Source organism: Mycteria americana, chromosome 1 (genome assembly GCF_035582795.1).
Source record: "Mycteria americana isolate JAX WOST 10 ecotype Jacksonville Zoo and Gardens chromosome 1, USCA_MyAme_1.0, whole genome shotgun sequence".
NCBI lineage: Eukaryota > Metazoa > Chordata > Aves > Ciconiiformes > Ciconiidae > Mycteria > Mycteria americana.
Genome location: NC_134365.1, coordinates 63783993 through 63799225, shown reverse-complemented (window position 1 = coordinate 63799225; position 15233 = coordinate 63783993). Strand labels below are relative to the sequence as shown.

The 15233-nt window shown below is 42.9% G+C and overlaps 1 protein-coding gene across 4 annotated transcripts in view; it reads left to right on the top strand.

The window, feature by feature from the left end:
* Window positions 1–15233, top strand: part of TBXAS1 (thromboxane A synthase 1) — a 247856-nt gene that overhangs the window by 51568 nt on the left and 181055 nt on the right. The gene's annotated exons all lie outside the window — the stretch shown is intronic.

The following is a 15233-nucleotide window of genomic DNA, read 5'->3' as shown; positions in this document are numbered from 1 at the left end:
GGTGGTGTGCGATGCCCAACAGCTATCAAATAGCTGCGGGGACAGATTTCCAAACATCAAGTCCCGTGGCTACTCCAATGGCTCTACAGCAGCAGGGTGCCAGACAGAGGCCTGTGGACACATTCCTTAGCACAGAAAATCTGAGTCAGATTTAAGTGGCTGTAACTCAATATTCCTTTTATAAGTAAATAAGAAACCATCCCTGTAAATTCTCCTAGTAAGAGTTTTGCTGATTAATGCCTCACGGTTATCAGCCATGTTTTGTGGCCAAGTATTGAGCCAGCTTTTAGCTTGTCTAGTTTGGTGTCACATTAGTTCTTCTTGCCTAAAAGACCTCACGCTACATGATGTTACGTGGTCTAGTGATTCTAGCGCATTGGACTAGCCCAAGTAGATGCTATTGGAAGAGTTGTATTTATCAACCATACCTATACCCCTGCCAAAAAAACCCCACCCCAGCCCAAAATGAAAGGCTTGTTTGACAATACTGAAAGGCATTAATTCCATTTTTAGCCTCTCCTCAGGTTCCTTTTTGATGGCGTCCCAGATTGATAGTTCCATTATTTTATGTAAGGATGATGTCAGGCTAATTGACTTATCATTACCTCTGCTTTCCTCTTGTCCCTTTACATTTTGGGATTATGCTGGCTATCCTTCAAATGCTCTGAGTTGTGCTAGTGTTCCAGGATTTGTTAAAAATCAGTATTGTTAGTACAGAGCATCTTAGCCATTTTGTTAGGCATGTGCTATGTGACACGGCTTAATTTTTAAAATGTTTACCTTCAGCAGGATGCTGCCTCATCTTTTCCTCAGTTACAAATTGCACCTTTTCTATTGCATAAGTTTAAGAAATGCTTTTTCAAAGTATTGTTTGTCCAAATACCTATACCTGTGGATGCAAAAGTGGAACCAATCAATCTTCTAAACCACTCAAGTAGGCAGCCACCCGATTCCTTCCTTGCATAACTTCCATTTTCCTCTTTCCTCTTCCAAGAATCCTTGAGCTTTGTTATCTTTTTGTATTTTATCTTGAGGAAAGAGAAGTTGCCACAGCAGAGAGCCTTTACACCAACTCACAGGTCCCTAGGCTACTGTGGTAGTCATATGTGGGTTCTGGCCCTTTGCATGGTTTAGAAGTAAAAGGAGTTGAGAAGGGCTAGGTTCTCCAGCGGGCAGCCCAAACAATAGAAGAGAACAAAACCAACTGTAACTGATGGGACCGTAGCATAGAAAATCTCCAGGCTTGCATGTTAGGCTTTCCCTGAGTGTTGCTCAGGAGGGGACCTTCCCAAGGAGGAGGAAAACAGCCCTTTCTGAAGAGGGCTGGTGTCAATGCCCCATGGCAGAGTGTCATCTTAACTCGCCTCTGCTGCGGAGGCACCTTTAAGGGATAGATGCTTGCGAAAGATGGATGCTCACTGTGAATAAAAACATGATGTACGCAACCCCTTGTGGAAAATGAACAGTATCCAAAACATACAAAATGGTTAGGTGTTAATTTTGTTCTGTGGGGAAATGAATAGATTTAGTGTGTGTGTATGCATGCACATGAATGTACATATATGGATGTATACATAAATATAGAAGTATGGTTTCCTAAAGGATTTGAAAGTACCTTAGCTTGAGTTAGCTATTCCTAGCGTATTGACAGAGTACGTGAATAAAACAGCCAGTATGCAGTGTGGTATGCCCATATGGGAATGTATCGCCTTACTTGGGCCTTTAAATTGCAACCACTGTTTCACTGACCACTTGGGGGAGACATTAAAGTTAAAGCTTATCTTCAGAGCTCTGGTAGTGGCCAGTGAGGGTCACCTTCTTCCAGATTGCCATGTTTGGCACATGGCATATAAGATTTGTGCACTACTACACTTTACTTGGTTTGGGTGGATTGTGCTAATGCTTTTTTGTATGTGTCTTTTTTGTATTCCTCCAATTCAAAGATTTTTATCTACTGCTTTTTTGCCATGATTGGATATTCCAGTCTCGCTTCGCTTAGGACAGGCACTAAACTTGAACTGCGCAGGGGTAAGTAAAAGTATTTGTCTTCAGGCCTCCAGCCTTGTCATATGGTTAGCTCCTTAGAGACAAACTAAAGCTGAAAATAGTGATGCAGACCTGTAATGAGCCTAAAAAAAATTATCACTGTTTTAGTTAGCACAAGAAATACACAAATCCAACTGTAATAGTTAATGAGCCTGTCTCCTTGCATCAGAGTCTCTTCCTTATTTGTGGCTCGAGGTAGCGTTGAGGATCCTGTATCCCCTCTCCGGTATGTGACTTCTCTGAAACCTTGACTGGCTGGGAGACCCTTTCCTTTTGACAAGCCTCTTTCTTCCCGCCAGGCTTTCTGTAATGTATATCATGCCTTGCTCTTATTCTCTTCTGCTCTCAATCCCAATTCTGTTGTCAGTCCTTTTATTTTTATCATCTTCTTAATCTCTTTTAAAGCCTCTGTGTATCAGCATCTAGTTTCTTTGTTCTGCCTCTGGAAAATATCACTGATCTACACCCAGGCGCTTGCGGAGAGGGTGAAGAAAACTGGATTCTCTGGGCTTCAGCTGTCCTCTTGCCTGTCTTTGAAGGTGAATTGTTCATGGTAATGACTCGCTATCGTTACCTCCCTGTGGAATTTTAGTTCATTGTGGTAGTTAAAAAGTAATCGAATGACAGTGAGCAGACTTCCCTCCACTTTAGGGGACCCCGTGATGATGATTTATTTATCGTTTTCGTTTCAGCAGGAGCTATGAACCCCTGTCAAAGATCAGGGCTCCACTGTGCACATGAAGGCTGTGCGATGTAATGGAAAGATGGTCGCTGTCTCAGTGAATTTGCAGTTGAGGCGTTGAAGCGTTTTGCTTTCATGTGCCAGGAGCGCTTGAGACTGTTTAACTGAAGGAGAGAGGGTGAGCTGGGACAGGGGTGCAATAGCAGGTCCTTTGAGAGACGCTGTGAAGGGGGTCTTTAATGGATTCGTACGGTACATTACTCGTGCAACAGTATGTCAGATGTTAAAAACCCAAGAGTCAAAGGAACAGGCGACAGTAATGGACTTCCCTTTGTTAGCAGAGAGCAAGGATTACAAATTGCATCCAGGAGCCTGCCAGATAAACAGTTTGAGAAAGAACATGACCGATACGAGAGCAAAGACGCTTCATTACAATTAGCTCTTCCCATCATGTGCACAACTGCTTCATGGAGAGGAGGACTGCGGCTGTGTGGATTATGGAAGACCCAGAAAAGCAGGCTGCAGAGTAAGCTGTCATGTGCTGTGACACCGAGTAATGCAAATCAACTCTGTTCCAGGAAAGCCATTTCCATGTCAGCCTCTACATGAAAATTATCTGACTTGAACAAGGGTTTCTTTATAAAGTTAAGAGAATTATTCTTAAGGATTGGAATTTGTCTGTGTCATGGAGGAATGGCCAGAATGGACTTCAAAGTGCAGTCTGAAGATGAGATAATGTGCAACAAGCACTTTTTTTATAACCAGCAGCCCAGAGAGGAACATGTCAGCTTAAAAAGTATATTTCTGTCTGAACGGTCCAACCTGCTGTTTTACAAGTAATGTGTGGTGTTACTGCATTTTTCAGTGATTAAAGAAGGAAAATACCTTTCAGTCCATTCTGCTCGGGGTTTGACACTTTGCGCATACCCAGCGTTGCTATTCCCGCATCTAGTTGGTTGCTCAGTCTCCTTACGGTTTGAATGGGTGATTCGGAGCTCCAGGAAACCCCAATTGCTTTTGTTTTGCTTTTAATCTGGGTGGCACTTGGGAGCAACACTTGAGCCCGCTTTTTTTAGGCAGTTTTTCGAGTTCGGAGACTCTCCTTGAAGTTTGTTTCCTGTGATCCTTTCATCCAGTCTGTTTGAAATTCTGCTTTTCCTTCGGCTTTGTTTGGCATCTATTCAACTACCTTCTGTTTTGTAGTAGGTATCAGCCTTTGTTAGTGGCCCACGATAGCTTGCTTGGGCTGGTGATGGTGGCTGACTGCTCAAGCACACTGAAAGGCGATTGAAAAAATTTCATTGCTCTTCCTGTCTCATGCCTATGGTTGCTAAAGGGTATTCTGCTAGTGCTGGGGTAGGGAATAAAAGTTATGCATATTCCTTGCTCTATCTACTTTGTCTCTTACAAGGTGAATTCACATTATGAAGAGGACTGAGTTACTCCTCTTTCCCGTGGGCTCAACTCTTGTCAGTCCATAGGTACTCAAGAAGTCATGAATAAGGTGCAAAGGAAGAGAGGAGGCTGAGTTTATTTTCTTTATTTCCATAAGCCTTTGAACCCCACTTCTGTACTTCCACTCACTGTTCATCTGTGGAGGAGCCTTGATGTTGGAAGGATTGTCTCTTCTTCCCTTCAGAAACTGATGATGATGTTCCTTGGTGACCACAGTGCTTTGCTGCTTTTCACAAAGGGAGCTCTGGACACCCTTCACTTTAATTCTAGTGGTATTAAATCATGCAGCAAAACACAGAGCTCTGGACTCGGACTACTTAGATGCATGTATGGTAGCTTCTCTTGTTTAATTCTGGGGCTTTGCAGCCAGCACCGGTGCTATTTCGTGATGTAGCAGATTGTCATTTGTTCCCTGAAGCATTCTCACTTCCAGTGGGTCCTTCTATGCTGCTTCATGTGGCTGGTTCAACCACCTGCCAGAACATGGGATCACTCCTCCAGAGGTGTTTGTGCCTCCTTTGTACCTGAATGGTGTGGAAATGAAATGTATGTGTGTGAAGTGTAATTTAATCATTTGTGGAGTTTTTTATTTGTTGTTGGGAACAATGGAAAACGAGCGAGAGAGGAATGAAAATCTGAGCATGAAAAGAAAAATAAAGAGGCATCCTGTCTCCTTGTGGCATCAGAGTACTCCCAGTTTTCAAGTCATGGGGAGCAGGCAGTCTCCAGTATTAATTTCAAGTTTATCATAGGCTGTCTGGTATGTACAGTATTATAGCATCTTTTCTGTAACTAAGGGTCAGACAATGTTGTCATTGTCAGCCCCCTACTATAATGGATTAGAACTTGCATAAAATAACTAGCTATGAGCTGAGATTTTATGTGCGCTCTCAGAGTGAGAGCCAGCACTTCCTTTATTTTTAATCTGGCATACTTAATTATAGGCGGGTTTGAGAGCACCACAAATTAAGGTTGTGTGATACTCCCATTATATGACTCTATTTTCAATTGTTTATTGCTTTATCAAAGTTTAAGCAGCTGGGCTTGAAGTTTTCCAGGGCTGGTGTCTGCCTTAGGTGGAATTATGGAAAAATTTCAGTTAAAATAGACTCCATAATTTCTGAGACAAAGGCTAAAGAAAAATATTGGTTTGTTTGTTTTATTTTTGGGATCTTTCTGGGGTTTTTTATTACTCTTTAGAGGTGGTGTTTGATTTTTATATTGGCTTTGATGCAGGGATTAAATATTTGGTGAGGGGAGGTGTTTTTTGTCAGTGGATGTACTTTTTGCCCAAATTTGCCTGAGAAAGGCAAATTGTAAGTCTTTGAAAAATTGCAGTTAGCACACATTCACTGGAATCTCTTATGTTTATATATAATTTTAAGCTAATATTTCTGATTCTGTCTTTGCTAAGCGTATTCCCACCCTTTGTCTGTGCTGAGGGTTGACCAGGCAGCAAGTCCCTGAGGACAGTTCAGCTTGCTCCAATTACAGGGACTGAGAAAAGCATTCCTGTAATGGATCCCCCATGCGATAGCATCAATGAGGCTTGGGCACAAGAACTGCAAGCGGGGAGCCTGTCTTACCTCTCCACCAGCCCTTTTCCCCTCGACTCACCCACCACCTGTGTGCAGTGCTGCCGGGGAGGTGGGAAGGGCTGTGTACTGTGGGCGTCGAAGTGATAAGAAAGGAGGGGAATTGTGCAAGTGGTCCCGGATAAATTGCTGCGTGGAGGATGGTGAATGGCTGGTAAGAAACAGCATGGGACTGTGTTGGGAAGGGATCGGTTGGGGAGCTCACGATGGGAGGTGAGGCAGAGGCTGGGCGAGGGCAGCAGTGCAGGTCTGCTCAAGTGAGAAGCAGAGATTGAGGCTGGGAGTGGCAGCAGGACCGTGGATGAGGAAGGACAGGGATGTGGCGGTGCTGCCAGAGGAGCAGATGAGGGCTCACTGGTGAGGTGTCAGCACCCAGCAAGGAGCCTAGCATTTTGGTTTAGGAACTCTTCAATTTTGCTGGTTTTCCTCTCTGAGGAGGTATTAGAGAAACCCTCTGGCAGGCTGTGCCTCACAGCTCCCTTGCATGAAAGACAACCTGCTTCTGTCAGCTCTACCATTAGCTCACTTGGCAAAGGTCTCTGCCATAGTCCTAGGGTCTTTTGATGACCCCTGGGGATGCAAAATGATGCAATGTGATGGATTTTTAATGAGCTTTTAAAAAAACTGAGAACTTGAACATAAAATTGCATTAAAGGCACATTATTGAGCTTCTAAAGTCAAGCACACACAAGTTAAGAAATGCCAGAACAAAGTTGGGCTGTGGACCATTAATTCGGGCTCTGTGTACACTATGAAATGATCTCTGGCGCTCTGATCACATCTGTTTCTGGTCGGCAGGACCTCTGCCACGTTCAGTGCACTGAATGGATGGTGGCCCCTTGATGCTAACTTAAAAATAAATAAATAAAATACTTATTTCATGTGCCATGTAATCATAAGGTCTGTCTGCATTTATCCAGAACTGTCTGAAGGGAGGTGAATTGTCCCTGCAGTCTGTCAGAGCTGCTTATTTGAGACTACAAGTGGGGAAGATGCCTGGAGGCTTGTTCCAGTAACTCTTTTTGTCTATGCTTTGGTGCCTGCCATTCTGCCATATGTACGCTAACAGGCTGGTCTCAAAAAGGGAGGAAGGACTGCGTTCCCCACCTCGCCTTCAGTCAAGGAAGACATCTCGGGCCCAAAAGCACTGGGAGGCAATGAGCCTCTTGAAGCAGTTTTGCCTTTCCCAGGGCTTTCCCTGGCAGGGTGCAACTCCATGCAGCCCTTGTGCCAGCTGGTTCTTAATAGCACTGAGTGGCTCTGTAGGTACTGTTGCTGTTGAGGAATGTGGTACAAGACCTGAACTCTAAAACCAGTTCCCTGACAGCAACAGATATCAAGCAAGTTGTCTGATAGACCACAATTGCATGGATTAAAAAATGAAAGGCAGCTGAGGTACGTATGCACTAGTGGGAATACAACTTGGCTGTGCCTGCACAGCACATCACTACTTGATGTGTATGCTAAGTAACGTTTCAGGAATGCAGCCACCATAGCATTGCAACCCCTTTTTGGCCATATGAAATAATGGGCCAGTGGCCTAGTGAGTACCTCCTTTATGGCAATGAAAAGCCAGAATGATCAGGCTCCCAAGCACACTTTCCTTCCTTGATTTAAACATGAAACTGCATCCGTCATCCATACCATTATTCCTGGTATGTAGGAATGGCTGAGATGCATACAGAAACAGGTGCCATGTCTTCTGCAAATGGAGCTGCATCGCTAGGATATGAACTTGCATAACAATTGGGAAGACTAATTAAGCTGAAACTTCATGTCCTTTTAATTATGCAATTAAGATGTCCAATTACAAAATTAAGATACATAATTACGTGGGGAGGAAGAAAAAACTTCATGAAATTTTACTATGGTTTCTGAAAACTGTGTTTCTAGCAATGCACCTGTTTATGCAAACTTCAGTCTTCCTGGTGGAAGCAAGAACATTTATGGCCTTGAGGTGATACCATTTTCTTCTGTGTGCCTCACAATATCTGCGTGAATGTTGTGGTTTAGCCCCAGCTGGCAACTAAGCCCCACGCAGCTGCTCGCTCTCTCCCCCCCGGTGGGATAGGGGAGAGAATCGGAAGCGTAAAAGTGAGAAAACTTGTGGGTTGAGACAAAGACAGTTTAATAGAACAGAAAAGGAAGAAAATAATAATGATAAAAGAATATACAAAACAAGTGATGCACAATGCAATTGCTCACCACCTGCTGACTGATGCCCAGCCAGTTCCCAAGCAGTGGCTGTGTGCCCCCCCCCCCCCCCCCGCCCCAGCTAACTTCCCCCCATTTTTTTGGTTCAGCATGATGTCATATGGTGTAGAATATCCCTTTGGCCAGTTTGGGTCAGCTGTCCTGGCTGTGTCCTCCCCCAGCTTCTTGTGCACCCCCAGCCTACTTGCTGGCAGGGCAGTATGAGAAGCTGAAGAGTCCTTGACTTACTGTAAGCACTGCTCAGCAACAACTAAAACATCAGTGTGTTATCAACATTATTCTCATCCTAAATCCAAAACACAGCACTATACCGGCTACTAGGAAGAAAATTAACTCTATCCCAGCCAAAACCAGGACAGTGAATAAAAAGGGGGAAGAGGAAATGGGTCCTTAAGAAAGGTATGCTACCAGTATGCTACTAGGGAGCGAAAGGAAGGCTTGGCCTGTGGTCAAGGCAGGAGGGCTGTGGCATGAGAGCTGAGCTTAGCTACCAGCTCTGACCCAGGCTTCCTGTGGACGTCATGTATGGCCTCACATATGCACAGGACCTCAGATCTGCTGTGGACACTCCTCCTGGTGAGGAGACCACCCTTTACATCCACATGGGGTGGAGGTCCCACCTGCTTTCCCAAGGATATATATTGCTGTAAGGACATAACAGACTCTGCTGCTTTTGACCTCCATCATTTTGTTTAAAGGTGCTGAGCTAACAATGAAGAGCTGAAGCTGTGGATTTATGACTCTTGTTCTTTTGCTCTTTATTTGGAAAAGTGACCGCCCAGTGTGAAGGGGCTGCACTCTCAGAGAGGTGATGAAATATTGTCATTGGCCTGCTGTATGGACCATCTGTCTCTCCCAGGGCTACTCTGGAGCATGGCGAAGCGTGTTGCTTTTCTGTATGGGCTTTTTCATTTCATTTACCTTGATTCACTGCTATTTTTTTTCTTTTTTAAAATCTAAGCAACCCCCAAAACTTTAAACACACTGTGACAACCTGCAGCCTTATTACAACCAGTCCCTTGAGCCTATCGGTTCTCTTAAGATAAAAGACACTAAAAAAATTATTCTGCAGACGAGAACAGTATGGATTAAAAAAAGATTGTTAACAGATAGATGAGGTATAACTTTAGTATTGGGCATATAATTTGGCCTTTCCTGCACATTATTCCTGGTGCATTAGCAAATGTTTCAATGAAATAATAATCCTATGGTCATTTAGGTTTTGCAGCTGGAAAACATCTGCCCCTGTGGAGGCAGATGGTGCAAGTGTCTGTAATGTCTGTCTTTTTCTTGTGCAATTATGTCAAAATTAAAACACTGGGAGTGCATGCCAGTGATTAAGAAGAGCAACTGTTACATGGAAGTTCTCCTTATCTCTGAAACTAGTATCACAGCCCTATGAATTCATAGTTAAAAAGTATAGATTTGTTGAACTTGAAAATGAAATTGCAGTACTCAAATAGCCTTATCGCAAACTGGCTAAAGTCTCTTTTGAAGCTTACCTCTAGAATGTACTGAAATTATACTTGTGGATATTCTGTATCTTCTTTTTGAGGAATAGTAATAATTCCTTACTCAGAGTTCAGTATTCTACACAACCAAGTGTATTTCCTTTCAGCAAAAACCTCCATTTTCACCAGGGTTACTGCTAGGTAACAGTAAAGGGCAATTTGGTAACCTTTGTTGATCAAGGTTAGAACAGGTTATTAGAGGGATTTACTTTCCCCATTTTTCTCTTTTCTGCTTTGTGAGAGTGTGCTTCAGGACCTATGTGTCTTTTGGGGATGGACAGCTGATTTAATTTTGTGTTTTGTTTTATTTTTCTTTTAGTGAGTGCACTTTCTGGAGGTAATAACCAGAGGTGGTTATATCCATCTGGGGTGGTATCCAGTTTGGCTGCAATACTCACCCACTTGCAAGACCTGCGTTCTGCAGGTTCCTCTGTCGGAATGGGACCAGATAATGATTTTCTCTCTTAAATATCCTGAGCATCAGACTAGAGGAAAGACTTATGTGGAGGAAAGACTTGTGTGATGGCAGCTCTCCAGTGACCCTGCTGCAGTATTCATAATGCAAAATTTCCCAGAGAGGGCTAAGAGCAGAAAGTCTGACTCTGTAGCCAGCCCAGGGATGATACCAATGTTTTGGTGGGACTGTGCTGTCTAGGCAGTGCTCCCAGGAATGCGTGTATATTTATATATAAGCTGTCATTGTAATGTTGGGGAGGCTACCATTATTTTGTATATTATCACTACTTTCTGAGCAAAACACATCCCAGTGTTAACTGGGATCTGGTATGGGTATATGTAAATAAAGGCAAATAGGTGAAAATGCATGATGATTATCTCTTGTTTGGCAGGAATGATTTCCATTATCTCAGCAAAATACTTTGTTTTCCCACTCAGTCTTCCAAAATAACGCACCTCCCAACTCCCAACAATGAGATTAAATAACATCACTTTTTTATCTCTGAGTGTCCTAGTTTATAGCTTTCAGATATTATTAGGTTGTGCATTACTTAGATGTAGAAGGAATGACGCACTTTCTCTATTGAGAGAAATTTGGGGTAATTTCAATGGTATGTTGAACTCTGTGATGCAGAATTGGCAACTCTGTAATGTTATCATCTGCTACACAAATTGATTGCACTTAATGGTAGACTGTATACTACTTTTTCTTGCAGTACTGATCAGTAGTGACCTGGCTGGGCAGATGGCTAGTTCTGTTGATTATACATCCATCACAACTTACGTTAATTATCTGTTGATTTTAACTCTTTCTCCTTATTTTTTTTGCATGGTGTTTTGTGGAGAGAAGTTCATATTTCAGAGAGCTTAAATCTGCCATGCTGCCCTACAGGAATGTATTTGGCATGTTAACTTTCTTTTAACAGTCGTGTTTAACATATACAGAGAGCATCTAGCTCTGAGAGGCCATTTGAACGTCTTCAAAGAGTTATTGAATTGTTTATTGATCTACTTCATTACTGCTGTTCCACTGGTTCCTTTTGATGTCTTGTCACTTTGTTCAAAATATGATGCCAGGGTTTTAAATTAATAGTTGTGCAGGAGGCCCTACATGTGTAAATATTAGGGTATGTTTCTCCTTTGAGTGAGAATGAGCTAGATTGTCCAGTAAATATTGTTGCCATCAGAGTTTTATCCTTTTTCATGCCCCTCCCTTTGCACAAAGACTCCTTCCTCTCTTCCTCTTAAGAAAACTGAAGTGTCTGAGGTTTTATCTTTTACGTTTTTTAACAGTCTAATCTCTTATTCTGCCATTGGAAGCTTACAGACTAGTTCCCTGCTTAGGGAAATAAATTTGATTAATTTTCCCTCCTTCCCTTTAATCTTTTCCACGTGTGTCTCTTACATTTGCTAAATTCGCGAATTAAAAGTGCCTGCTGATTTTTTCCTTTCATTAATTTATTTAATCACTTTTTGAAGCTTTTTAAGCTTCTGCAATAGACAACATCCCATGGCAAGGAGTTCCATAGTTGGTATATTGATTACTTGGAAAAGTGCTTCATTTTTAATCCTGCCACCTGAATATTCATTTGTGCATTTTAATTTTTTTTTTTAAATAGTGGGTAATAATTCTTTCTTTATTTTCTAAGCCATGCAGGATCTTAAATATATTTGTCATATCCTGCATCAGTTGCTTCTTTTTCCAGGATTAAGATTATAGCCTGTTTGCTTATTCCTTGTACAGAAGTTGTTCCCTATCTTTGGTCATTTTGGTTACCTCTCAGTATCTCTTCTGTTTCTAGATTTTGCATTTGACTTAGCCCTTCTAGTCCATTGGCTGGTCTTCTACCCTTAGTGTGCACCCACAGCAACAGCAGGAGCTTGCCTGATATCACATTAATTTTCGTGATAAATTAACACCGAAGTGTGTTAAGTGGCAGAGTGAGAAATAAGACCTCCCACTGGTGATAAGGCAGGCTCAGAACTGTTTCATTTAGATTTACAATTTCACCAGACGAACGTCTTGTGACTGCCTACAAGGCAACCCTGCCTGTTTGCACTCTTCCAGCTTCTAGCCCACCTCCCCTTCCCGGCAACAAAACCCGGCCGCTGTTTTCCCAGTGCGCCCAGCACACAGCTCTGTGGGTTACCGGCCAAGCGTGTGTCGTGGGTGTGCTGAGTACCCCAATCACATAAATTACCCTCTTCGAGTTATCGGTTGCTTCTGGCTGAAAAGGCAAAGGTTTGTGCCATGAAGCTGTCAGATTCGTGTATTGCTGATGTTCATTGTGTGTTATACAGGACAATTTCTATTTTCTTCTTTTTTAAAAGAAGCCCCCCAAGTCAGTCCTTCCTCTCTCTCCCCCACCCCAAATGGTGGCAATGAGCTGAAATATTGCAGACGTGGGGAAAAAGGCCCTTAAAATAATATTTAAGGTTGCGGAACATAAGCTGGTACATTAGAAATGGCCAAAGTCAAGATTACCTGTGCAGTGGGCCGAGGCCAACTGTATGAGGTTCAACAAGGCCAAGTGCCGGGTCCTGCACTTCCGTCACAGCAACCCCATGCAACGCTGCAGGCTTGGGGAAGAGTGGCTGGAAAGCTGCCTGGCAGAGAAGGACCTGGGGGTGCTGGCTGACAGCCGGCTGAACATGAGCCGGCAGTGTGCCCAGGTGGCCAAGAAAGCCAACAGCATCCTGGCTTGTATCAGGAATAGTGTGGCCAGCAGGACTAGGGAAGTGATCGTGCCCCTGTACTCGGCACCTCGAATACTGTGTTCAGTTTTGGGCCCCTCACTACAAGAGAGACATTGAGGTGCTGGAGCGTGTCCAGAGAAGGGCAACGAAGCTGGTGAAGGGTCTGGAGCACAAGTCTGATGAGGAGCGGCTGAGGGAACTGGGGTTGTTTAGCCTGGAGAAGTGGAGGCAGAGGGGAGACCTTATGGCTCTCTACAACTGCCTGAAAGGAGGTTGTAGAGAGGTGGGTGTCCGTCTCTTCTCCCAGGTAACGAGTGATAGGACGAGAGGAAATGGCCTCAAGTTGCATCAAGAGAGACTTAGATTAGATAGTAGGAATAATTTCTTTACTGAAAGGGTTGTCAAGCATTGGAACAGGCTGCCCAGAGAGGTGGTGGAGTCACCATCCTTGGGGGAGTTCAAAAAACGTGTAGATGTGGTGCTTCGGGACATGGTTTAGTAGGCATGGAGGTGTTGGGTTGATGGTTGGACTAGATGATCCTAGAGGTCTTTTCCAACCTTAATGATTTTATGATTCTATGTTAGATCTTCCTTCTTTTGTGCATGCAGCACCATCAGTCTTTAAGCACTTGCATACTGTTTTCTTTTCTGCAAAACGGCAGATATTTCAACAATACCAGAAATATTGTGAAATCATAGGGTAGAGTTAGATGTGTTTATTGATGAGATTTCTTTTTTTCCTGCTGGCCCTGCCCTTTTGTTGTTATATTTCACTGTGTAGCTTGACTACAGTGCTTCTGTTTCCCTTCTCATTGTAAACCGTGTTTCCTTACCTTTTGAAAACCTACTTCAAATGTAAATGAATAAAAAGCATCAGAAAAAAACACGTTAGGAGGGGAAAAAGGAACGCAAATCCTCTGCTGTATGGAGCTGCTGGTAATATTCAGAAGCTAACAAAGATGAACTGCTCATCTAAGCATAGCCTTCAGAGTCTGGGTGTTTCTTGCCTTGTGAAACTGGGTGCACCGTACACATTAGTTCTGCTCCTTTTTAAATATTTGGTGATCACATTGTTTACTTTGTGTAGTGTAAGGCTCTGTTGTAGTCACTTTTCACTTTGCAGTACATGAAGAACAGGAGTCTACAGAGTGTCCGCTCTACAGTGAAATTAGCAGTTAACTGTAGCCCAGCCTGGTGTTTTGTGATCTGCCATGTATTTTACAGTGAAAACATCCAGGATAAAATGCCGCAAAATTGACGGGTTTCCATTGAGAGAGATTTTCATCTTTTTCACTGTTTACATACTGAAGATGAGGACTTTGCTATGACGCAAAGACACTTTAGAAAGATTTCAAACAACTGCAAAAAATCCTCTCTTTGGGGAAGAAAATGTATCGTGTAGGCTATTTGTCATTTGAAGTTAAACATTTTTTTCCCCAAGAGTATTAGCTGTTTCAATAAGGAAAAACTCTTCTATTTTTTAAAGCGGTTAAGTAACCAAAAAGTCAATAATATGTATAAAACGTGTAATAAATGTCGACTTCTGTGCCTTTATTCTACAATACCCTGTCATACTGAAATAGTGCCCTTGCATAGACTGAAGACACATCATTTCTATTGAGAGGGTTTGTGTTTGTGAAGGTTTGTACTGCCCCATAAAAAAACATTGTTGCTATTTAAAAATGATAAAATCTGTGTCTTCTGATTATGATTTTTGTAAAATATCTTCACTAAAGAAAACCCATTAAGAGAATAGGTACTGTGCTGCAGGAAATCTCAGGAAATGGAAGTACAAAAAGCTACTAACTTGATACTTAAGTCCTATTCTGCTTTGCTGGTCATGTGAGACTTAATTCTCTTAATTTTATATATTTCATTTCACAACATCATTCTTTCCTTTCCCCCCTGCTGGAGGAAAGGACCATTTTCTGGTCCTTTCTCTCTCTTCTTTTCTCTCCCCCCTCCTCCCTGACCCCCAAGAACTGTGCGCTGTTTGCCCATTAGGTTGAACCAGAATATTCCTGCCTGCATCATGTAGGGCATTTCAAATGAGGCATGTGTCAATTATTGGACCCGAAGGAGGAGAGGTCCAAGTCATAGCAATGGGTTGGCATAGTTTTCATAATCAACAAGGCTGTACACTGGGATTAAGAGGGAGTCATCCCGTCAGGATCTGAGGCCACTGCTTCTGCTGTCTCTCCATTATGTCATTCAGATGACTTGCAGACTCGGCAGAATAAAGCAGTTGATATTGCGACCCCTACACTGTATGCAGTTCACAGTTTTTATTTTGGGCTAGATTTAATTTGCTCCCCAGGACTCAACAGTCTCCCTGCAGTTGGGGTTCAAAGCTAAAGGACCGCTCATTAGTTCAGACCTGCCCTGGAAAGAGACGAAGGATTGGAGCAGAGCTTCAAGTTCAGTTTCCTCTCAAAAAAGCATGGTTGCATGTGCCAGTACTGCCCCAGACACGGAACCATCATGCAGGGGGAGAGCTTTAAAACTATACTATTGCTCTGAGCTAAGGTCTTGATATAGACACAGCTGTTATTAATCTTAAAGGTCTTTTGCCCTGGT